The following is a 24,096-nucleotide window of genomic DNA, read 5'->3' as shown; positions in this document are numbered from 1 at the left end:
TCTTCATTACAGTTACCTTGGGTTATATTTCACCTAAAGATTTCCCTAAGGATTGTTTCTATTTATGGTGCTCCTAAATGACCAAGTTCTTCAATTATCCTCCCGGTGAATTCTTGTCTCCTTGTTCATATCAATCCAATCTATTGTTTTTCAATAGTGGCAGAATTTCACCTCAAGATTTTGAGATGTTTTCCATAAGCCCACAACAACCTTTTTCTTTTGTTGTTTATTTTCAACAACTACATTCAATCCTTCTTTCTAAGGATGCTTTCTAATTCATTGGTGGTAGAAGTTATCATTTTCTTATACTTTCTTTCTTCCCAATGATTTAGCTTCTATTCGTTCATTCCGGAAGCAATGTGGTGTTGCACTCTTCGACCATCATCTCATTTTTTTGTCAAAGATCATGTTCTTTCCTTTGCTTATTCATTCAATTGGAGTGTCGTGTCCTCTTTTCAAGCACTTCCCATTCCGTCAAGTTTGCCTACCTTCTCAACTGGAGTGCTGTCTGAAATCTTTCTTACCCATTGTGCCATTCTTTCAATAGTTCCAGAGGCAGTCTGTTGTTGACTTCATCAAGTATCCTCTCATCTTGTCAACTTCTTGTTCAATTCCTGCCATATACAGTCAGTGTGCTGCCCAAATTATATCATTCTTATTCCTTCTCTATCTTGTTTAACCGGTGTGTTGTGTCTATCATTCCTCTTCTAACCGGAGTCTCATCCAAGTGCTTTCTTTTGCCAAGTGCATATTCTATGCTTTCCAATTCCAACCGGAGTGTTGTCGTAATTGATCTTTATCGTTCCTTGTACATCTCGTTTCATCTGGAGTGCTTGCATGGACTTCCTATCCATTGCAACCCTTTTCTTATGTCGTTCAACCTACTAGGTTCTAGTAATGTTCCTTGTTCCTCTTTTCTAACGGAGTGTTTTAAACTTTGTTCATCTTCTTTGTATTCTTTCTTTCAATTTGTTCAACCTCTCAAGGTCCATGGTTTCACTCGTTTGTCCAAGAAGCAACTTAGTTTTACCTCTTCTCTTCCTCTTCTGTTTCCCCTGGTGCCATCCTAGATCTCGGGACGAGATCCTCTTGTAGTGGTGGAGTGTTATAACGCCCCCAGACCGATGCGCCAGGTGTATTCCAGTTATTCGTTGTTGTTGCCTTGTCATTCGCTTGCGTGTGGCATCTTGCCATGTCATCATCCGCATTGCATCTGCGTGTTTTCAAAACTTGCATCCATACGGATCTCCCAGTTCTTTCTGTTTCCGTTCTAAGGCCAGACACACTTGCACGCGCCTGCGGCACCTCTGAAATGTTATTTTATAAGTGGCCAGAAAATGTTCTCGGAATGGGGTGAAAGTTGGCGCGCGGTCTTATTATAGTGTAGATAGAACGCCTGTCAAGTTTCATCACATGCGGAGTTCATTTGATAGCCCAACAGTTAAACCTATAGTGGCACTATAGCCGGTCACGTCGGACGTTTTCGATCGCCGGAAACTGTTGCAGGGTCTCTCCTCTCCCGCAACCCTCGGCCTTCTACACAGTCGCAGTCAACCCACCTATGGCCCAGCCCCCCCCCCCATCCTCCGCTCAGTGCCCCACCATTGAGATCGTACGGTCAAAAACGGCCTCAAACCCCCCTAACCCTAGCCACCTACCCCAAATAAACAAACCCTAGTCCATTTTTGGACAAACCTAGCTCTTCCCCTACCTCTAGACCCCTTCTCCTCGGATCCGCCGCCACCAGCCATAGCCAACCCCCTTCTCCTCGAAATCCGGCACCGTCCTCCCCTCCAACGCCACTTGGCGCCGCTCCATTCGCCACGCCGCCACCTGACCATCGCTCCTGTCCAACTGGGGCGTGCCACGTCGTCCCTTGTCTCCCCACTTTGTCACAGCCCGCACGAGCCTGCGCACAGCCCACACGAGCCCATCGGAGCCCGATTGCATCCCCCCCCCAGCTCCATATCGGGAGAGGAGCTCCCGATCCAGAGCCATCCCAGACTTAGAAGCCCCCTGCTTGATCGAATCATTGACGTTGTTGAGTCTAGAACAAAATGTTTTGAGTCTTCGGATTATATACATCGGAGAGTAGGATTCTTTATACTCCTAGTCCCTTCGTCGCTCTGGTGAGGCCTCCTGACGTAGAAGTTTTGACTTTCCTGTCCTCAAATTTCATGATTTTTTTTGGATCATGCGGGTATCTTGGAATCTATCCAATAGTCTTGTGACGAGAACATCGTTCTTGGTGCCTCCTGACATTTAGGGGTTGTGGCGGTGTCCCGGGGAGTTGAGCTCCAATGTGTTGTCGTCACAATTTTATCGTTGCAGTTCTGGAATACCTGAGTTTGCCGACATCGAAAATCTCTTTTATGCAGTTGTTGGTGAGATAACCTCAACGCCACCCAGTACTGGGGCGGGAGTTCGGGAGTATTGCCATAACTCGTATAATGGATGATTTTCGAAGGTTGAGGTACATGATTTCTGAAGGTTTATTGGTTATGTGTTGATGGATGGATACAGCTGGATGTAGGGTTTGTTTAGTTTGGGTGAGATATTATGCTTCCCCTGTATCCCCAACACCTGATTGCATAACCGGAAAGTTTCGGGAGTTTATAAGTGGGAATTGAAGTATCTCATAGGATATCTTTCCAACAGACACATGATACGATCTGGGATCTATCATATGTTTGTTTCTGGCTTATTCTGCAAGCCAATACTTTGTTTTGTTTTGATTTGTGGTATTCGAGTTGCTTCATTGTCAAATGTGGATTCCATACCTTTTTTTTCAAGCGGTGTTCTCATATTTCTATGGAAGTGCTAATCCTTTCGATCATCAAGATTGTCATGTTAATTCTTTTCTAACCAGCGTGTTTCTCTTCAGTGGATCCAATCATTTTCAACATCCAGAAAATCAATTCTAAGTTCTCTCAACGGTGTTTATTTCATCCGTCCCCAAGTTGCCTTTGTTTTCCCCCCCTCCCCCCCCTTTTTTTTCAAGGACTCATATTCTCAATCAAGTATCCATCTTATGCATGTGAAGTCTCTTCATTCTTTTCTTTCAATGTTCTTACCCGATGATTCTCAAGAAGATGCTAAGGAAGCTGCAAGCTCATTATTCTTCATTCTTTTCTTCTCCGGCGGATTTAATTCAAGCTTTATCGACCATATCCTTTCCTCGGTTCAAATTCTTTCTCATTCTGTGCACCAATTAATTATTCACCTCAAGCTATTAAGTTGTTCTATAGTGCCGAAGATATCTTAGAAGATTTGTGTCTCCACTATCAATCCGTTCAAGCTATTTTGAGGATGTTATCTCATTCAAGCCATTTAAATCAACCGGTGCAATCTCCCTTTCAAGTAATCATTCGAAGGTGTTTCTTTTGAGTGGGCTGATAACCCACAGGTCTTTTCCTAGGATCTTACCTGACTCTTCTAGTTTTCCGGAGGTATTCTCAAATTCTTTTCGAAGTTGATGTAAGAATGAATTATCATCAGTCATATTTCTTTCTCCAAGATCTTTCAAATTATTTTCATCGTTGGTTCAACCTTTCTAATTTTCATTCCGGAGTGCCTCAACAAATTCATGGTGGTTCTCATCATCATTCTCAACATTTGAAGACCGAAGAAGAGTTTTTCCTCCAAATCTTATCCGTTCTCTCAAAGATGTGTGGTTCAAGCTTGATGCCATCCTCTCATAATTATTTTTGATTGTGAGAATACTTTTCTCCCATCTGAAGCAATTCAGGAGTCTTTTCAGTTTGATTCTCCTTAGCCCATCATCTCAGAATTATTCATTCTCAGCTTTCAGCTCTCCTTCTCTAAATCATATTGGTGCATTGTTCAAGTATTCTCTTATCAGCTCGTAATCTCTTCGTTCTCATGTATCTAAATTCCCTCAAGTATCTTCATTAGTTTTCCAATTCTTCTTGGTGAATTGTTTCTTTGCTACTTTCATTTTCAATTCTTACGTAGGTTCATTCAAGATTTCTCTTCCTTCGTTATCATATCAATCCATTCGTTGTTTCCAAATCCTACATGTGGTTCGTTGAAGACCTTCCCAAGTTGGTGCTATATCTATCTTAATCCTTTTCTACAAGAATAAGTAGTATGCCAAATCTGTTGCTTATCATCAATTCCTTATTCCGGAGGTTCATCAAATTCTGGGTTTCAATTGTTTCATCTTTTCTGTTCCCGGAGTTCCAAGCTCTCATCACCACGAAGATCCACCTAAATCATCGCAAGGCTTCACCTTGTGTTTTCAACTTCTCTTTCTTTTTATCATCCTTTTTTCCGGAGTTCTTCATGGAGGCTCTACATGGTGGTTCGTCAAGGATTCCTTTCATTCTTCAATTGTTCCCCCAGATTTCTCTCAAAGTTAAGATCCACCAAGCTTTACTCTAAAAATAAACATGTTGCTCAACACATGTCTTGTCTTGGGGAGTTCAAGAATTCTTCATCTTGCATTCCAAAGTGCAATTCTTTCTATCTTATCTTTTGAGGTGGTGTTATGTCATTTTGACAGTTTCCTTCATGTTTCATGATTGACAAGTTGTCAGGAATGAGGTATCTTAAATCCATCAATCTCTTAATTAGAGTTACCTTGGGTTATATTTCACCTAAAGCTTTCCCTAAGGATTGTTTCTATTTATGGTGCTCATAAATGACCCAAGTTCTTCAATTATCCTCCCGGTGAATTCTCGTCTCCTTGTTCATATCAATCTAATCTACTGTTTTTCGTTAGTGGGAGAATTTCACCTCAAGATTTAGAGTTGTGTTACATAAGCCCACAACAACCTTTTTCTTTTGTTGTTTAATTTTCAACAACTCCATTCAATCCTTCTTTCTAAGGATGCTTTCCAATTCATTGGTGGTAGAAGTTATCATTTTCTTCTACTTTCTTTCTTCCCAACAACTTAGCTTCTATTCGTTTGTTCCGAAAGCATTGTGATGTTGCACTCTTCGACCAGCATCTCGTTTTCTTGTCCAAGATCATGTTCTTTCCTTTGCTTATTCACTCTACCGGAGTGTCGTGCCCTCTTTTCAAGCTCTTCCCATTCTATCAAGTTTGCCTACCTTCTCAACCGGAGTGCTGTGTGAAATCCTTCTTACTCATTGTGCCATTCTTTCAATAGTTTCGGAGGCAGTCTGCTGTTGACTTGATCAAGTATCCTCTCATCTTGTCAAGGTCTTGTTCAATTCCTTCCATTTACAGTTGGTGTGCTGCCCAAATTATATCATTCTTATTCCTTGTCTATCTTGTTTAACCGGAGTGTTGTGTCTATCATTCCTCTTCTAACCGGAGTCTCATCCAAGTGCTTTGTTTTCCCAAGTGCATATTCTATGCTTTCCAATTCTAACCGGAGTGTTGTCGTAATTGATCTTAACGTTCCTTGTACATCTCGTTTCATCCGGAGTGCTTGCATGTACTTCCTGTCCGTTGCAACCCTTTTCTTATGTCGTTCAACCTACTAGGTTCTAGTATCGTTCCTTGTTCCTCTTTTCTAACGGAGTGTTTTCAACTTTGTTCATCTTCGTTGTATTCTTTCTTTCAATTTGTTCAACCTCTCAAAGTCCATGGTTTCACTCGTTTGTCCAAGAAGCAACTTCATTTTACCTCTTCTCTTCCTCTTCCGTTTCCCCTGGTGCCATCCTAGATCTTGGGACGAGATCCTCTTGTAGTGGTGGAGTGTTGTAACGCCCCGAGACTGATGCGGCAGGTGTATTCCAGTTATTCGCTGTTATTGCCTTGTCATTCGCTTGCATGTGGCATCTTGCCATGTCATCATCCGCATTGCATCTACATGTTTTCAAAACTTGCATCCGTCCGGATCTCCCAGTTCTTTCCGTTGTCCGTTCTGAGCCCAGACACACTTGCACGCACTCGTGGCACCTCTGAAATGTTATTTTATAAGTGGACGGAAAATGTTCTCGGAATGGGATGAAAGTTGGAGTGTGGTATTATTATAGTGTAGATAGAACGCCTCACAAGTTTCATCACATTCGGAGTTTGTTTGATAGCCCAACAGTTAAACATATAGCGGCACTATAGCCGGTCACGTCGGACGTTTTCGGCCTCCCGAAACTACTGCTGGGTCTCTCTCTCTCTCTTCTCTCCCGAAACCCACGACCTTCTACACCGTCATAATCAACACACCTATGGCCCAGCTACCCCCCCCCCCCTCTTCCGCTCAGTGCCGCACCATTGAGATCGTACGGTCAAAAACAGCCTCAAACCCCCCTAACCCTAGCCACCTACCCTATATAAACAAACCCTAGTCCATTTTTGGACAAACCTAGCTCTTCCCCTACCTCTAGACCCCTTCTCCTCGGACCCGCCGCCACCAGCCGCGCCAATCCCCTTCTCCTCGAAATCCGGCGCCGTCCTCCCCTCCAATTCCACTTGGCGCCGCTCCATTCGTCGCGCCACCACCTGACCATCGCTCCCGTCCAACTGGGGCGTGCCACGTCGTCCCTTGTCTTCCCACTTTGCCGCGGCCCGCCCGAGTGCGCATGCAGCCCATGCGAGCCCATCAGGGCCCGACTGCATCCCCCCCCCCCCCGCCTGAGCTCCAGATCAGGAGAGGAGCTCCCGATCCAGAGCCCTCTCCACCCTGCCGCCGTTCCTCCGCGGCCTCGACCTCGTCGGTCACCGGATAAGCATCGTGCCTGTAGTCGTCTTCTCCCCGCCTCCTCAGGTCCATCTTGCTGCTCGAGCCGGTCCTCCATTCCTCCTCACTCTCCTGGTTGTGACCCTTGCCGTTGCTGCTAACTTTTGGTGCAGGGGCTCGCCGCCTCTCACGGCCTCGTTCTCCGGCAAGATCCAGCCGTTCCCGCCGTCTAGTCCCTGCAGCCAGGGCCACACCAACCGCAAACCATCACCGGGACCGTCTCCATCGGCCTCCGTTCGGTGCGCCACCACCGGGACCCGCTCCCCTGCCTTGCCCGCTCGTCCTAGCCGCATTGACCGCGTGCTCATCCATCGCCTCGTTGGGCCGCTGCCAAGGCCCAGCCTGCTTCCGCAAGATCTGGCATCCTCCAGTCCTACACTGAACGGGCCATGGCCCATGGGTGAGCAGACCCCCCTCCAGCCCCTTGTGCATTTTGGGCCAGATCTAAGTTTCGGCCCGTGTAATGTTTTTTTCATCTAGACGGATTTAGTATTTATTCCAGAGAACGCAGTTTTACAGAAAAGACCCCCATGTTCATACAACAAACTGTGCATCTTTTGTAAAAACTTCATATATGAAAAATGCTTAGAATTATGTGTAGATAAAAATTATCCAACTTTCATGCTTGTTTAAAATGTTAAAAATGTTGTTTGATTAAATTTGCTCAAATGCCATGTTAAAATGTTTTATTTCATAACTAAATAACCGTAGCTCCATTTCAAACAAACTTTATATGTAAATGGGGTAGAAAAATGCATAGTTTAACATGATGTACTTACTTTGCATGTTTAAAAACTCTAAAATTAGGTTTAGGGAAGAACAGTAGCTAGTTCTAAATATGCATATGAGGAGTTACCTGAATTGTTGTTTGTTGTTCTGGCCTCATTTAAACTTGCCTAGATAGGTAGTTTTCATATGCTTCACCCCTCGCCATGTTTAATAACATTTAATATTTTTGGGTACATAAGCAAGAGAGAACTAAATAATTGATGTGGTGTTTCGTCAATATGCAACTCATTGCATATTGACCTCCACTTAATTTGTAGTGTTGTTTGTTGCACTTTGCCATGCCATGCCTCATTAAACCGGACATGCATCATACTTGGTTGTGCATCATGCCATGTTTATGTGATGGTTGTTTACCATGTTCTTTGCTTCTTTCCGGTGTTGCTTCTTTGGGTTAGTTCCGATAACGTCGTGTTTTTGAGGATTCGTTCGACTCCCTCCGTTTGTCTTCTTCATGGATTCGTTCTTCTTCCTTGCGGGATTGCAGGCAAGATGACCATACCCTCGAAATCACTTCTATCTTTGCTTGCTAGTTGTTCACTCTATCGTTATGTCACGCTACCTACCACTTGTTATATCATGCCTCCCATGTTTACCATGTCAAGCCTCTAACCCACCTTCCTAACAAACCGTTGTTTGGCTATGTTACCGCTTTTGCTCAGCCCCTCTTATAGCGTTGCTAGTTGCAGGTGAAGTTGAAGTTTGTTCCTTGTTGAAACATGGATATGTTGGGATATCAGAATATCTCTTATTTTAATTAATGCATCTATATACTTGGTAAAGGGTGGAAGGCTTGACCCTATGCCTGGTGTCTTGTTCCACTCTTGCCGCCCTAGTTTCCGTCATACCGGTGTTATGTTCCTTGATTTTGCATTCCTTGCGCGGTTGGGTATTATGGGAACCCCTTGACAGTTCGCCTTGAATAAAACTCCTCCCGCAAGGACCAACCTTGGTTTTACCATTTGCCACCTAAGCCTTTTCCCTTGGGTTCCGTGGACTCAAGGGTCATCTTTATTTTAAACCCCTGGGCCAGTCCTCCTCTGAGTATTGGTCCAACCTGTCAACCACCGGTGGCCACGAGGGGCAACTCTGGGCTGGCCTACCGGAAGTTTGGACAATCCGGTGTGCCCTGAGAACGAGATATTTGCAGCTCCTATCGGGATTTGTCGGCACAGTCGGGCGGCTTTGCTGGTTTTGTTTTACCATTGTCAAAATGTCTTGTAACTGGGATTCCAAGACTGATCGGGTCTTCCTGGCAGAAGGAATATCCTTCGTTGACATTGAGAGCTTGTGATGGGCTAAGTTGGGACACCCCTGCAGGGTATAAACTTTCGAGAGCCGTGCCCGCAGTTATGTGGAAGATGGGAATTTGTTAATATCCGGTTGTAGAGAACTTGACACTTGACTTAATTAAAATGCATCAACCGCGTGTGTAGCCGTGATGGTATCTTCTCGACGGAGTCTGGGAAGTGAACACAGTCTTGTGTTATGCCTCAACGTAAGTAGTTTCAGGATCACTTCTTGATCACTTCTAGCTTCTTGACCATTGCGTTGCTTCTCTTCTCGCTCTTATTTGCGTATGTTAGCCACCATATATGCTTAGTGCTTGCTACACCTCCACCTCACTACGTTCCCCTACCCATAAGCTTAAATAGTCTTGATCTCGCGGGTGTGAGATTGTTGAGTCCTCGCGACTCATAGATACTTCCAAACAGTTGCAGGTGCCAATGATTCCAGTGCAGGTGATGCTACCGAACTCACGTGGGAGTTCAACGAGGATCTGGGTCATTACTACATTTCGTTTCCTAATGATCAGTAGTGGAGCCTAGTTGGGACGATCGGGGATCTAACATTTGGGATTGTCTTCCTTTATTTTGACCGTAGTCGGTCTTTGAGTGTATATGGATGATGTATGAATTATTTATGTATTGTGTGAAGTGGCGATTGTAAGCCAACTCTTTATCCCTTTCTTATTCAGTACATGGGATTGTGTGAAGATCACCCCTCTTGTGACAAACCTACCATGTGGCTATGCCTCTAAGTCGTGCCCCGACACATGGGAGATATAGCCGCATTGTGGGTGTTACATCCGGTGAGGTGTACGACAGCGAGGGTGAAGCAGGACAAGACAGACAATGTTAATCTGAAGTGGGACTCTAATATCATCTTCAATAGACGATGTAAAATACATCACCAAAAAGTGCTAGATGTAAAACGCATCAGCCGCGCCATGGATGCTCCGACAAATGTTGTAAGTATTGTTCACTTTGAACTTAATTGAAGAAACTGAACTTTACAGTCGAAACTAAATTATACTGTTGAAACTGATTCAACTAGTGGCAGAGCATTGAAAGAGATGTTTAGGGCGTTCGAGCACTAGTAGCAGAGAAGCATTGATCTAAATCAGCAGCTGCTCGAGCAGGGGACGCACTAGCAGAGAGCAAGTCATGCAGTAGCACCCCGAGCGAGTGCTAAAGCAGCAACTCCTGTAGCTGTCGGAGGTCATGCAGCAGCAGCAATAGCGCGAGTGAGAGCAAGAGCAGAGCAGAAGCACAAACAAGAGCAAGAGAGGAGCAGTAGCGCGACCGACAACAATAGCAGAGCAGCAGCACAAATGAAAGAAAGAGGAGTGCAGGAGCGCGACAGACAGCAAGAACAGAGCCGCAGTGCGAGTGAGAGTCAGAGCAGCAGTAGCAGCACGAGCGAGAGCCAGAGCAGCTACAGCTAGTGCCGGTGTGGAAGCCGCCGCCGAGGAAGAAACGACATGGGGGAGAGACATCGTGGATGAAGTGGCCGGCGATGGCATCGTCGATGGAGACCCGCCATGGCTGCTCTGTATCCAGCACTGGCAGCCCCGTGAGATCGAATAAAAGATAAAATGTAGTGGTGAGTGATGAACCTCCTTGGTGGCACCGAGTAGGCCTCGGCTTCATCAAGGAATTGGTCAGGGTGCTGCAGTTCCGGTGGGGTAGGTCAAGACGACACTGTGGGAATGGAGGTGGCGCGATAGACGAGGTGAATGTAGGGGAAGCTCCTTGGAGGTGGAGGATGGGGCGGCTGATACGGCGGGACGACGAGATCGACGATGGATCCTCATCTGGTGCGGTGGATGAGGGATGGCGAGCTGTTGTGGTGGACGACGTCGTCAGGAAAGAATCTCCGGCTGGGCGGCGGTCGGGAGGCCGACGGAGGAGCGTGGGGTTTCGCAGGTTTTGGCGGCCTCGGTGTATGAATGGGGAGCGAAGGGGAAGGTAGGGGGAGCCATGGCTTAGGGACGCGCTTGTCCAAAATGTAGGGTAAGTTACCAACATACCCCCACTGATTTTGACCACGCGACGTCGAGCCGGCATTTCCGGCTGAGGGGTAGAAGGGGGATTTCACGTCTCTATGCTGTGGGACCGATTTCGGATGAGGACAGTGTTTTCATGCGCGTCAAAATTTCAAGATAACAAGGCGCGGCGCGGGTTGAAGAGGCGGGAGTTTCATAGAAGATGAGAGAGAAAATACTCGAGCTTGAGAATTTCGGGATAACAAGGCGCAGATTCCATGTTCGGCAGAACAAACTTAACGTGTACAAAAAAAGAATTCATACAAGACACAACAGAGTCATGTCCCCTTTTACTATATTGCTATAAATTCCATTGAAAAAACTACAAGAAAATGTAAAAAAAATCGGGAGAACAAGATTACGCTGTATAGTACCAAATCAATTCGCACTTCCCTGAACAACAACAAACACAAATCAATTCCCACCACAAGAAAGAGTCATGTCCCTTTTTATATGATTAAAAATGCCAGGATCTCGAATTTCAATTTTTGAATCCAGGTTATGTTGAATTCGAATATATCGTTAGGTGACCTTGCGATTCATAATGGATGTAGTCCTACATTTTGATCTTCCATCATATATGAACATTTTACTCCACCCCATGAACATATATATTGTCGTCTACCATATGGACTAAATTTGAATCAATTTTCCTTATTTCAATACAAGTATTGTCAAGTTATAGCATCATTTAAATATTATCTTGATAACAAAAAACATGCATATAGCAGTAATCATATTTCACTATGAACCACATGTACCATACGGTCTCAAATTCAAATATTTGTATCCATTTTATGTTAAATTCAAATCACAGTACATTGGTCTAGGTAGCTAGATGTTCGGGATAATCTAAACCATGTTTTCATATGTATAATTTTTGGCTGAATTGGGACAAGTTTTGGTATAAGCTTCTCGCAAAACTGGAGATTCTCTCAGCAAGCCTCGTGGTTCCGAGAGGGAATGTGTCACCTTTGTGTGTGAAACGATATACGTTGCCTCCCCCTCATTTTATTTACAGAGGCATCATAGAACAATAAGAGTGCCATGTTAAATTTTTGAATTATTTCGGGTTCGTTAGGCCTTTTTTATACACTAGCAAAACATGCCCGTGTGTTGCAATGGGAGGGAAAAAACATCTTTCATACACACATCTGACAATATCAGCAAACAATATTCTATAAAAAATATTTATTGACACAATTTCAAACAATATGAAAATCCACTTTAAGCCTCTGGTTTACATAAAACTCGTATCCACGGTTTAATGTGCATCATCGTATAGGGGTTGGTAGTGCACTGTGCATAACAGAGAAGATGATTATGTACCTATTCTAACCTTTAGGATATGGTAGTTGATAGGAATCAACATCCCCTATAGTTCCAATAATAGATTATGTGAGAGCATCTAATTGTCATACCAACTAAATTTTAATAGGGAAGAAAACATATATATAATAGACATTCATTAAATGCCCCACATAGAGAATATATTAGTTAAGTTTACGTTCTGGGTTCGTTTGGCCTTTTTTATATATTAATTGAGTTTCTGGACATTTAGTGTGCAAAATTCAAATTTGAACTACAAGCACTTGCTCCGGTGCACAAAGGTTGGTTGAAAAATCACATGTGTGTCCATGAGTGAATTTCTAGTCCCATGCAAGAAATGGGAATGAAATTCAAACATCTGGGCATTGTGACTCGGCCGAGAACATTGAGAAACTTGGTTTTTAAATTCCTGTATTCCAAAACTCGCCTGGAAATCGTGAAACCTGACATGGTGTCATTTCATGGCACTAACATGTTGTGGTCAAAAACTTGGCCGAATTGGAACAAGTTTTGGTATAAGCTTCTTGCAAACCGGAGCTTCTCTCAAGAAGGCTCATGGTTCTAAGAGGTAACGTGTCACCTTTATGTGCGAAGTGGTATACGCTGCCCCCCCCCATTTTCTTTACATAGGAAACATAGAACTATATGAGTGTCGTGTTAAATTTTGGGATTAGTCTGGGTTCGTTTGGCCTTTTTATACATTAATTGAGTCATTTAATGTGCGTAATTCAAACTTGAACTACGAACACATGTTCTAGTGCACCGAAGTTGGTTGAAAAATAACATGTGTGTCCTCGGGTGAATTTATAGGTCCCATGCAAGAAATTGGAATGAAATTCAAACATCTGGGCGTCGTGGCTTGGCCGAGAACATTGAGAAATTTGGTTTTAAAATTCTAGTAAATCCAAAACATGCTTGAAAATCATGAAACTTGGCATGGTGTCAGGTCATGGTACTAACATGTTGTGGTAAAAAAATGGCCGAATTGGAACAAATTTTGTTATAAGCTTATTGCAAACTGTAGCTTCTCCCAAAAATGCTCGTTGTTCTGAGAGGGAACGTGCACCTTTGTGTACGAAATGATATATGCTGCCCCCCCCCTTGGTTTTCTTGATAGGGGCAACATAGAACTATATGAGTGTCGTGTTAATTTTTGGAATTTTGCTGGGTTTGTTTGGCCTTTTCATACATTAATTAAGTTTCTGGTCATTTAATGTGCAAAATTCAAATTTCAACTACAAGCACATGCTCAAGTGCACCAAAGTTGGTTGAAAATTCACATGTGTGTCCTCAGGTAAATTTCTAGGTCTCGTGCAAGAAATGGGAATGAAATTTAAACATCTGGGCGTCATGGCTCAGCCGGAAACATTGATAAACTTAGTTTTTTAATTCCTGTAAATCCAAAACACACATGAAAATAATGAAACTTGACTTGCTGTCATGACATGGCACCAACATGGTGTGGTAATTTTGTTGTCTGATTTGCGAAGGCGCACAGATTAACAATCAACAAAGTCATTTTGCAACAAGTGTTGTCCCATTACAATCAGAAACACAAGAATATCATTGAAACCATGGGCATTCTACTAAACATTTATATGCTGCCATGTGTCCCATTTTTTATTAGCTAGGAGGCGTCGTGCAAGGTAGCTATTTGAGTACGGGAGGCATGTGATCAGACCCCTGCTTGTGCTTATCGGGAGGAGATCCCTTTGACCTCCATCTGCTGCCCACCTCTCTCCCAAGGTCTCCATTAATGGCGCTCGAGCCCCTGTTAAATGGCATCGCTATGTCTCACTCGACTGAGATTTAAGAGAAAAAAAAATCTAAAAAGAAAATTTGCATGGATCTTGATGTAAGATCCGACGGACCTATATAGCATCTACTGCAAGACTGGTGAATATATAAGGACAACAACAGTGGATAATAATTATCTTACATAATTAGGAAGATAATTAAAAAAAGACACATGCAGTTACTTTCTTGATGCGTTGCTACAGGCCGCGGGAACTAGTCTCCGCGGCGAGCGGCGATGAGCTCTTTCGTGTCCTCAACACACTACTTGAGAGCATGCACGGATTCCTCCACCAGCCTTTGGCGCTCGATGTGGAGCATGTCATTCTCGTCCATAAGTTTCTTGACAATGACATCGGTCTTCTTAAACAAGGCACTGGTCTCCTCCTGCTGCTTTGCACTTCCGACGATCTTCGCCCTCAGTAGGTCGCGCTCGGCCCGAAGCTTCGCATTGCCCTCCCTTAGTTGTCGGATGATGCCAGTAGCATGTTCAAATGAGGATTTCATTTTGTCCTGCAGCCTCTCCTAGCCAGAGATCTGATCCATCTAGCTATGGATGATCGCAGGCATGCACATGTAAGAGTCATCGCCTACCCGCGAGACATTTTCCCAGGCCGCCGCGGCGCGGCGGGACATTTCTGCTACATTTGCGGTGCGGCGGGACATCTCTGCTTCTTCTGTGGTGCGGCCGGACTAGTCTGCTGCATCAACGGCGCGGCGGGACCTCTGTGCTGCTTCAGCGGCGCGGCGGGACCTCTGTGCTACTACTTCCGCATGGCGGGACATGTCGGCTGCTTTTGCGGCGAGGCGGGACATCTCTCGCGCTTCCGCTTCAATGCTCGCCTCTCCCTAGTGGTAATCTCTCGACCCAGAACTCATGTTGGCCATGGCAGACGCAAGGGAAGGATGCTGAATGACTTGTTTGTTTTTATGGATGAGGAGTTGAGAAGGAATGTGCAGTCATCTTGGCATAGTAGTATTTATAACCGAGTACTAATACGCTCCCAAGTGGGAAACCGTTTAGGTTGTGATCGATGTGAACAGGTTTGAAGAGTTTTCGATACTTAATGTACACCGTGACCAAGAAGGAGGGGAAAACAAGAGAACTTAATGTTTATTTGCTAATTAATAGAATTGCATGCAATGACCTAACCACTGCATGTCATGTTTGGTAGGGAGTACATGAAGAGAAGAGGTGCACGCACGCACTCGTCCTCTCTCACACAAGCATCAGTAGCTACGAATTGTAGTGTTCTCAACCATCCGACTGGATCTATACATGAAGAGAAGTTTAAAACGCTGAAGCTAAGATGGAGGCACGAAGTTTTGGTTAAGGTGCGGGCCGCACAAAGCACCAACACAACATGAGCTTCGTCTGCCTAGTGCGCATTCGGGTGAGTTGACCAAGTATAGACACAACCAGGCCCTCCTTGGTATGTGCTCCTCGACTTAGCCATAGAGAAATTAGGATCAGAGGGAGTACTTCTTTGATGTGCCGTGTCAACTCGCACAAGTATGCAACACTTTCTGAACAAACAAGCATATAAGATGTTATACTTCTGACCCAAGGGATCTTTATATCCAACAGACACGAAATATCCATTCGATTGTTGGAAATTACTTTAACTGCTGATCTGATGTGGAAGTAATTGCTGCATCACCACCAAAACCCACCATCTCTTAAGCTAAAGTAGAACGAGCTCACCCCTATATTAGCATCTTACTAAGATAAACAGAAGGCACTATAGAATCATTTAGGACGTGAGCTTATCAATCTGAATGTGGAGGGACACGAGCTTAGCCCCGACCAGCAACTTGGGCGGAACTATGAACAAGGTCAGCTCCTGCACGGCGACGTCGCTGGGATCCTTGGTGCTTGTCACCTCCATTTCCACCTTGACGGCGTCGGTCCTGCCTTTGGGCTCCCCCAACGAGCCGTTTGCCCACAGCTTGGCCGCATAGTGAGGAAGTGGGGACGCCCCTGCCTTGATGCAGAGGACCGACACGGCGATAGGCGCGCCGATGTCGAGCATGCTGCCGACCAAGAAAAATGCATGGTCATCCTCCTTCGCGAATAGCAAGAGCCGTGCCTCTGATAGTGGCACTTGCAGCTAGAGCACCTTGCCATACTGGATCCTGTGCACAGGCATGGTATGCATGGTGCTGATGTGGTGTGAGAGCACCAGCGGCGGGCCTTCATAGCCACAGACGGGCACGGGGCATTTGCAGGGCACGAGAAGACACACGCTTTGGTGATCGGCGAGCTTGTGGAAAGTGACGTAGAGCCCACAGCCTTCGTGCGGGTACACCGCCCTCACCGAGGAGAGGGCGGCGTCCATTGCTGTGTTCCGCACGTCGAAGCCACCGCCATGCTCGCACTTCTTGCATTGCCGCTGGTTCCCGGGGCACTCACCATGACAGTTCGTGCAGGCCAGGTGCCCTCCCTTGCACTGCACAAATCAATCGAATGACACATCAATCAAGAAACCCGCACCTTGCTCGATCAGTCAAACGGACGAGGTGTATTCGAATCTCATACACTGGAAGCTTCAAGGGGCGGAGTCAGGAGGTGCAGTGGAGCAAGGTGAGGTCCACAGAGACCATAGAGAGATCCATCGTCGGGTCCTGCTCTGTCAGCATGATCTCGCCCTCCTCGTGCACAACCATCTCTCGCTTTAGGGCCGAGGCATTACAAAGCTTTACCGTCACATATTCATACTACTTCAAGGTGCATTAATAAATCAACACATGCAAGTATCAGAAGGAAAGTCACGGCATGCATGCATGGGTTGTAATTAATGCATCGGTAACCACAAATTATTGTAATATAATGAGTGCACTGCTTTGATGTGTCGCATCAACTCGTACAAGAACGAGAAGTTTGATTACAACGCCCTCTCCCGCGCGGACTGAGCTCCCATGCCTTAACTGCACCTGCCTTTGGTTGTATGACAGGTGGGCCAGCCATCTGTTGTGCCCACCTGTCATACACCCAAAGGCGGGAGCAGTAAGTCAATGAAGCTGCGTCCCTCCCTCGCCCATTCGTGTGGTGGCTGGCAGGACTAGGAGAAGCTTTCGCTACACGCTCTCCCTCCCGCACGCGGTGGACATGCAGCAGTTCATTCTATGTCAGATGGCCAAAAGCATACTGTAGTACTCCACGGCAGTAGTACCATCATTGTTCTACTTCCCGAAGAGGCAAAGAGCCAAGCGCAGCCTAGATGCTCGTGTGGCAGTTTGATGTGTAGAGTTGTTTAGGATAGCGTGTACCATGCCTCTAAGCTTAAAATCCTTGGGGTTGGCTCCATTCTATGAGGTCGTCTCGAAGCATATTTTAGATTAAAATAATATTCTCGCCGTACCTATCATCCTGGTGATTGTAGTTTGCACGCTCATCTGGTCAAGACAGGAATATATATTTTAATTTGTGGTGGGGTAAATGTTAGAGGTTGCAGCAAATATATTGTACACTATGGGTCTTTTAGCCAAGTTTAGAGGCAAGCATGTGGGGCCAGTGCTATGATGTGTCGCGTCAACTCGTACAACGAGGAGAAGCTTGATTTTACTACTACACGCCTTCTCCCTTGCCCATGCGCGCGGTGGCTCACAGATGAGACGGGCTTTTGCTTAACAAGCTATCCCTCCCGCACGCGGTGGACGGATATGCAGCAGATGATTCGATACTCTAGAAGTAGTAACATCATTGTTTGTCTTCTCGAAGAGGCAAAGTGCCAAGCGCAAACTGAACGTGGAAGTTGCGAGTGCTCGCATGGCAGACTTTGTGTAGGGGTGGGGCGTGGTGCGGAGCCTTAGAGCACGCATATAGCCAGGCTCTTGCATGAGACAAAATTGCTATGTGAGCCCACTATTGTAGTACTTGCTAGTATAGCCCAATAAACCAAAAAGGAGTATTTTCCTTTCTAGAGATTTCAACAAGTGACTACACCCTAAATGAGTACATATGGAGCAAAATGAGTGAATCCACACCGTAAATAAATACGTAGTTCTCTCGTTTTCCTCTCCGCCTTGGTCGTGGTGCACAATATTGAGAATACCACTAGTAGTATTGACTAATATCTTTTTGAAATGCATTTATGTTGATACGGCTTGAATGCCAAGGAGGCAGAGGGTAGCGGTTCCCGAAACGTTGAATAGTCAATGATGCCTCCGCATTCAATTAGCATGCAGAGGTTGGAGAAGAAGAATGGAGCCAGCATGTTGTGAATGCAACGTAGTTTGGACTCTCATATAAAGTCGCCCCACCACTCAAATCCATCTACTCCTAGTCTCTGCGCAACACTGCCCACTCCAATCCAAGACCAAGAACAAGTGACCAGAAGCCACAAGCACCCATGGCATCGATGGACGTGAGCGGCAGTCGGCTGTGCCGGATCGTCCAAGACGCTGACCTGCGTCCCCGCACCGTGTAGCATTTCCAGACGATGCTGGTGACCGCCAGCGTCGTAGCCCTCGTCGACGCCGCCTTCGCCTCTGACATGTGCCAGATGATGGTCGACTCCATCCGCAAGTTCAGCACCGTCAAGAAGCGCACGGACGACCTTGCTGTACTGCTCCAGCCCATGCGCCCAGGCTCCTCATTGCCTGCCACCCTCATTAGCCTCCAAGGTGACGAACTCTTTGAAGCATTGGTGGCCCTGAAGTTGCCGGAGGTTGCGATGAAGAATGTGCCCCTCGAGGCTGCGCTCGCCGTGCAGCGTATCGCCATGCAAGAAACCATCGATCTGCACATCCACGTATACAAGGAAATCGTCTACATAGGCCACTACAAGGCCAGCGAGGACAGAAAGACGTTGGCCTTCTTCAAGTGGCTACAATCTTTGGACACCATTGTTCAGAAGCACGTCGACCTGGCCACGAAATCCGCTACTACTTAGCCGCCATTCGGTGGGCCGGCGCCCTGAGTCGAGGAGGTGGACGTCGTTGATGGATGCATCTTTCTTCCTGCCTACTATAACCAGCATTGCATCGCCTTGTGGCCTTTATGTTTTATTAGTGCATGCCATTTTTATTCCAGTTTTAAATGACATGTGTGATCCCTTGCTCCTATTTGGCGTTAATTATATGTAGTATCACTGTCTTCGACCTAGTGTACTACCAAGGTCCTGGTTTATTAGCCCCTTTTGTAATTTGTGCTAAGAGGCTGTTTGGTTGACGCCCTAGCATGCCCTGCCAATTCGTGGGCAAGCCAAAATTTTGGCGCAGCTTTCAGCTGCCCACGCCCCTGCCAATTTTGGTGAGAAAATGAACTGGAGAAGCCCCCCACGTCCTGGGCGAGCCAATTATTTGGTGGCCATCCTTAGGAGCACCAGCACTTGGTCAACTACCAAATTTTTGGCTTGGCAGCTGCAGGCTCCAATCCGAATAGCCCCTAAATTTTGACCAAAGATTTAACTAACAAAATTTTAGTGCATGTCAACAAAAATTATATCATTTGATTTGTATTTGAACATAGCTTTCAATGATATAATTTTGGTGACATGCATGAACCTTTTGTTAGTCAAATTTATGGTCAAAATTTGGCACCGATTACGACGGGGAGCAATAAACCAGGATGGAGGTAGACTAGTCCTTCACCATCATATTTTGTGTCTAATTTTGACTTCAGCGACAAAACCTACATGGAGGGTGTGCTGTATATGTTGGCATGACAACCAAACTTATATACTATTCAAAACTAAGCATTACTACAAGTCACGAGTTCAAAACGAGAAAGTGGAAAAAGTACAGCATGCCTGTACCGTTCACGTTGCACCCACACACGGTCGTGGTACACAACATAGTAAATGACTAGTCTCTTCTCATATAAAGGCGCCCCACCACTCCAATCCATCTGTCGGTGTCAAAACCGGCGGATCTCGGGTAGGGGGTCCCGAACTGTGCGTCTAGGGTCAATGGTAACAGGACAGGGGACACAATGTTTTACCCAGGTTTGGGCCCTCTCTATGGAGGTAATACCCTATGTCCTGCTTGATTGATCTTGATGAATATGAGTATTACAAGAGTTGATCTACCACGAGATCATAATGGCTAAACCTAGAGGTCTAGCTTGTATGGTTATGCTAATGTCTATCCTCCGGACTAAGTCCTCCGGTTTATATAGACACCGGGAGGATCTAGGGTTTACACAAGGTCGGTTACAAAGAAAGGAATCTAAATATTTAGTCGCCAATCTTGCCTTCCACGCCAAGGAGAGTCCCATCCGGACACGTGTGTAGTCTTCGGTCCTCATATCTGCATAGCCCATCAGTCCAGCCCATGGCTAACAGGCTGTACGCCCAAGGACCCCTTAGTCCAGGACTCCCTTAGTAGCTCCCGAACTAGGCTTCAATGACGATGTGTTCGGCGCGCAGATTGTCTTCGGCATTGCAAGGCGGGTTCCTCCTCCGACAACTTTCAAGTAATGTATTCGGTTTTTAATGCAAGGCCGCGCCCCTCGGCTTCTGTGCATCGATGACTTCAGCTACCACGCCTCGGGCGAATGTAGACAGTCAGGGTATCCTTTTGCAAATAACACCCTAGCCATGCAAGAAAGAGTGTCTATTTTAGGAGATTGGGTCTCAGATCCATTCGGCATCATACGGAGAAACTCCTCAGAGATTGCCAGGAAAGACCATTCCAACATGGCTAGCATTCCCAGCTCCTCCTCCCGTTCCAACCCGGAGAAAGGTGAGTGGGAGAGGTGCTCTGTGTCCCATAGTCGATTGGCGAAGTTGCAAACGCAGGGATTTCTCCCCCCTGCAGATCTGGTCCCTGTTTGAGCAGGGTTGGCTTCCTTCAACTGCAAAACCCAGGCGGAGGATTTTCCCAATCCTTCCACGGGGGAACGAGTGTGCTTCGTCCCCTATCTGCTGAGGGGCATGGGATTTCCAATTCACCCATTCCTCTGAGGGCTTCCGGTGTATTATGGCCTCCAGCTACACAATTTTACCCAGTCTCCATCTTGCATATTGCGGGCTACGTCGCTTTATGCGAATAATTCCTGGGTTCAGAGGCCCACTTTGATCTGTGGAGAAGGCTGTTTTGTCTTGTCCCGCGCAACCATGAGGGGTCGATATTTGAAGTGGGCGGGGCCGAAATATGGCGCATTGCTGAGACTGGATACCTATCCGACACACCGAAGAAAGCTTCCGAAGAGTGGACCTCTGAATGGTTTTATATTGACGACGTCGCACTTCCCGACCCACTACGGATGGGCCTCCCTGAATTTTCAAGTGCTCCGTTGAAGAAACGCCATAGTTGGCATCCTCGGAGCCTTGAGGAAGAGGATAGCGCAGAGATTAGTCTGCTGCTGGGCAAGATCAAGATGCTTGCCTAGTCCGGATTGTCAATAGTCGAGGTAATGGCAGTCTCCATAACACGGGGGGTCCAACCACTCCAATATAGAGGGCTACCCGTGTATCATTTCAATGGGGAAGACGACGCCTCCCGCTATGGTCGGAAGGGCCCGAAGACTCCCGCCGCTCTGGCCAAAATACTGGCCGAACTGTATGAAGGGGAGTAGGAGGTGTTCGCCCATCTCCAAAATCAAGATGGGTTTTCTGTGTACAATTCTCCTAGTTGGGTAAGCTCTAACTCCACTATTCGACCCTCCCTGAATTATTTTTGAAGGGCGATATCTTATTCATTCATGATAGGAATGGCAAAAGGCTATTGAGGGGTTCCATGACTCTGCCCCTCAGCCGGAGAATCACAATCGGGATCTCGACCCCAGATATGAGGAAGATCCGGACATATTCGTGGAGCTCAAAGATGGAGTTTTCTATCAGACGAGTTATGACAGCACGGATGTACCCATCATCACCGATTACCCCGGCCTCCTTCCTGTTTCGCACGTAAGTAATCAGGAGACACTTGGTCCGAGAGGGTTTTCTCATTCTTCCTCACTCGCCGCACTATCTTGTGCTTAGAAGGGGAGGCGTTTGGCGCGTCATGCTGCCCCGGGGGCATCTCCAGAGACAGTGGCTCCCGCGTCGGGCAGGCCTTTGAAGAGGAAGGCAAACAGAGATACGGTCGGGCCTTCCTTGAAGACGTATGGGTTTGCAACTATGCTCTTCTTAGCAGTCATGTCCAGCTGTGACTTATATATTCATTTTGTATCAGGTAAAAGGCTCGACGGATTGTGCTCAGGGACCCGACCAGTCGTACTCCTGATCACTAGGGTTCGGTCCCAGCTGAAGAGACGGGGCCCGATACAGGAGCGGCACCGGACTGTCCTTCTGCCGAGGGTTTGGAAAATATGTATGTCACCAATTCGGAAGTGGAGAGCGCCATGAATCACCGGCGCCGGAGGGCCATTTTACGAGATCCCCGCTTCTCAAAAGAGATGTTCGGTGCCTTCAACTCGGCTGATGCATACATTCGAGCTTCTCGAGATGGGCTTAACCGAGCCACCAAGCAACATTTGAAGGATGTGCAGGTAAGTTTACCTTGTCCAAATTTGATAACCATGTGCCTATAGCCCCGGAGACTTGAAGCAGTTGGGACAAATGTTTTAAGGATCGTTGTATAACCAGGTTCTTACGGAGAAGAACGACCTGCTAGCCCAAGAGCTGGAGCGGTGCCGGACACAGCTAACTGCTGCTACCACCGAACTAGAAAAGTTCAAGAAGGCGTCCTCTGGTAATATTTACCTCAAAAAAATTATACGCCGGCTATATTGCAACTGTTGCTTGTCTCATAATAGGGTCATCGGACCAACTGGAAGAGGAACTGAAGGCCGCTCAAACGAGCGAAAAAGAGGCGAAGAGACAACATGCCGCAGGCGAGCGCGTTCTGACCCGAGTTAGAGAGGATAAAAACAAACTCCAACATTCAAACAACAAACTGGGCGAAGAACTTAAAGATGTGCGAGCCCAGCTAGCCGACTCTGTGAAGGAGAACAAAAAGCTGCGAGGTGGCATATTCAGTATGTGGCCGAATTTACCTTATAATAGTTTGGGGTACAATTTAGCTGATATGGTTGTGATTGCAAGTATGTTGACGGGCCTTCCCGAAGAGGAGGTGTCCGGATCATCAAGTGATCTTCTGCAAGGGCTGTCGCGGTTACACGAGCAAGGTCGGCAGGCAATGCGGAGTGTAGCCAAGGCCTTATGGCCATCCGCCTCCCCTCTAGGGAGTATGGAGAAGCTTGTAGAGCTGTTCAAGGGAGCGTAGCAGCGTATTCGACTATGGAAGATATTGGCCTGCCGAGAGGGTGCGCAAGAGGCCTGGGCCATGGTAAAAACGTGGTATACCAAGCTGGATCCGAATAACATGGCCCGGGTCAGACCACTAGGTTCAAATGGGGAAGAAATTCCTGTTAGTTTAGTATATGAACAAGGGGAAGTAGCCGCCAGATATTCCCAGCAGGATTGTAAATTAGACCGCCTGTTGGACGGCATAGAGGAGGAAATTTTTGAGTCGTAGTGACTATGTACTTTCCCTGACATATGTGATTCTAGCTGGATTATAAAAACAATTGTCATGGTCGACCTTTTAGCTTCGACCTCTAGACCCGAAGGTGCGGAGTGTTTCCTAATACCCTAGTGGTAGAATATACCGGGGTATGCATGGGAACCAGGCGTAGGGGTCATAGTTGCTTGAACAGACAATGTATATCTGGCTAGTTATGTTATATTACATTATGTAAGAAACATCTTCCAGAGAGAATAGTTCCGTTAAGGGTTCCTTTCCCTGGGTGTGCATGCGTTTAATGTGCATGTCTGGACTGTGATTGAAAAAAAATCGTAGAGTAAGTAACTTTTGGGGTTTCACAATGGAGTGAATGCGGAAACATCTTTAATAAACCGACCGAATATTCCCTTAAGAATCCTAGCTTTCGGCTTCACCCAGTCTGAGGTACACATCCGGATGACCCGGCAGTAACAATCGCAGAGGTGCTCCCTTTATGCCCTAGCCGAACTAACAGGACCGTAGGGCATAAGCACAGGAGCCAGGCAACCCAGCTTGGCCAAAACTTAAGTCATATCGATGCATATAATGGCGAAGAAAAGGTACATATGAGAAGAATGCATATGTTTTAAGCTTGAGGCTCGAAGGATAATAGCAAGCTTCTGTACAAGAAGCCCCCAGGTATAATGGACGTACATATTTGCAGATGTACGCATCACGGGAGCACGGTTTAGCCGTACTAACGCCGTAGGGCTAAAGAGCAAAACAAAAATAGAT

Source organism: Triticum urartu, chromosome 2, assembly GCF_003073215.2.
Source record: "Triticum urartu cultivar G1812 chromosome 2, Tu2.1, whole genome shotgun sequence".
Classification (NCBI taxonomy): Eukaryota; Viridiplantae; Streptophyta; class Magnoliopsida; order Poales; family Poaceae; genus Triticum; species Triticum urartu.
The sequence above is the reverse complement of the archived record's forward strand: the minus strand, read 5'-3'. Positions refer to the sequence as shown.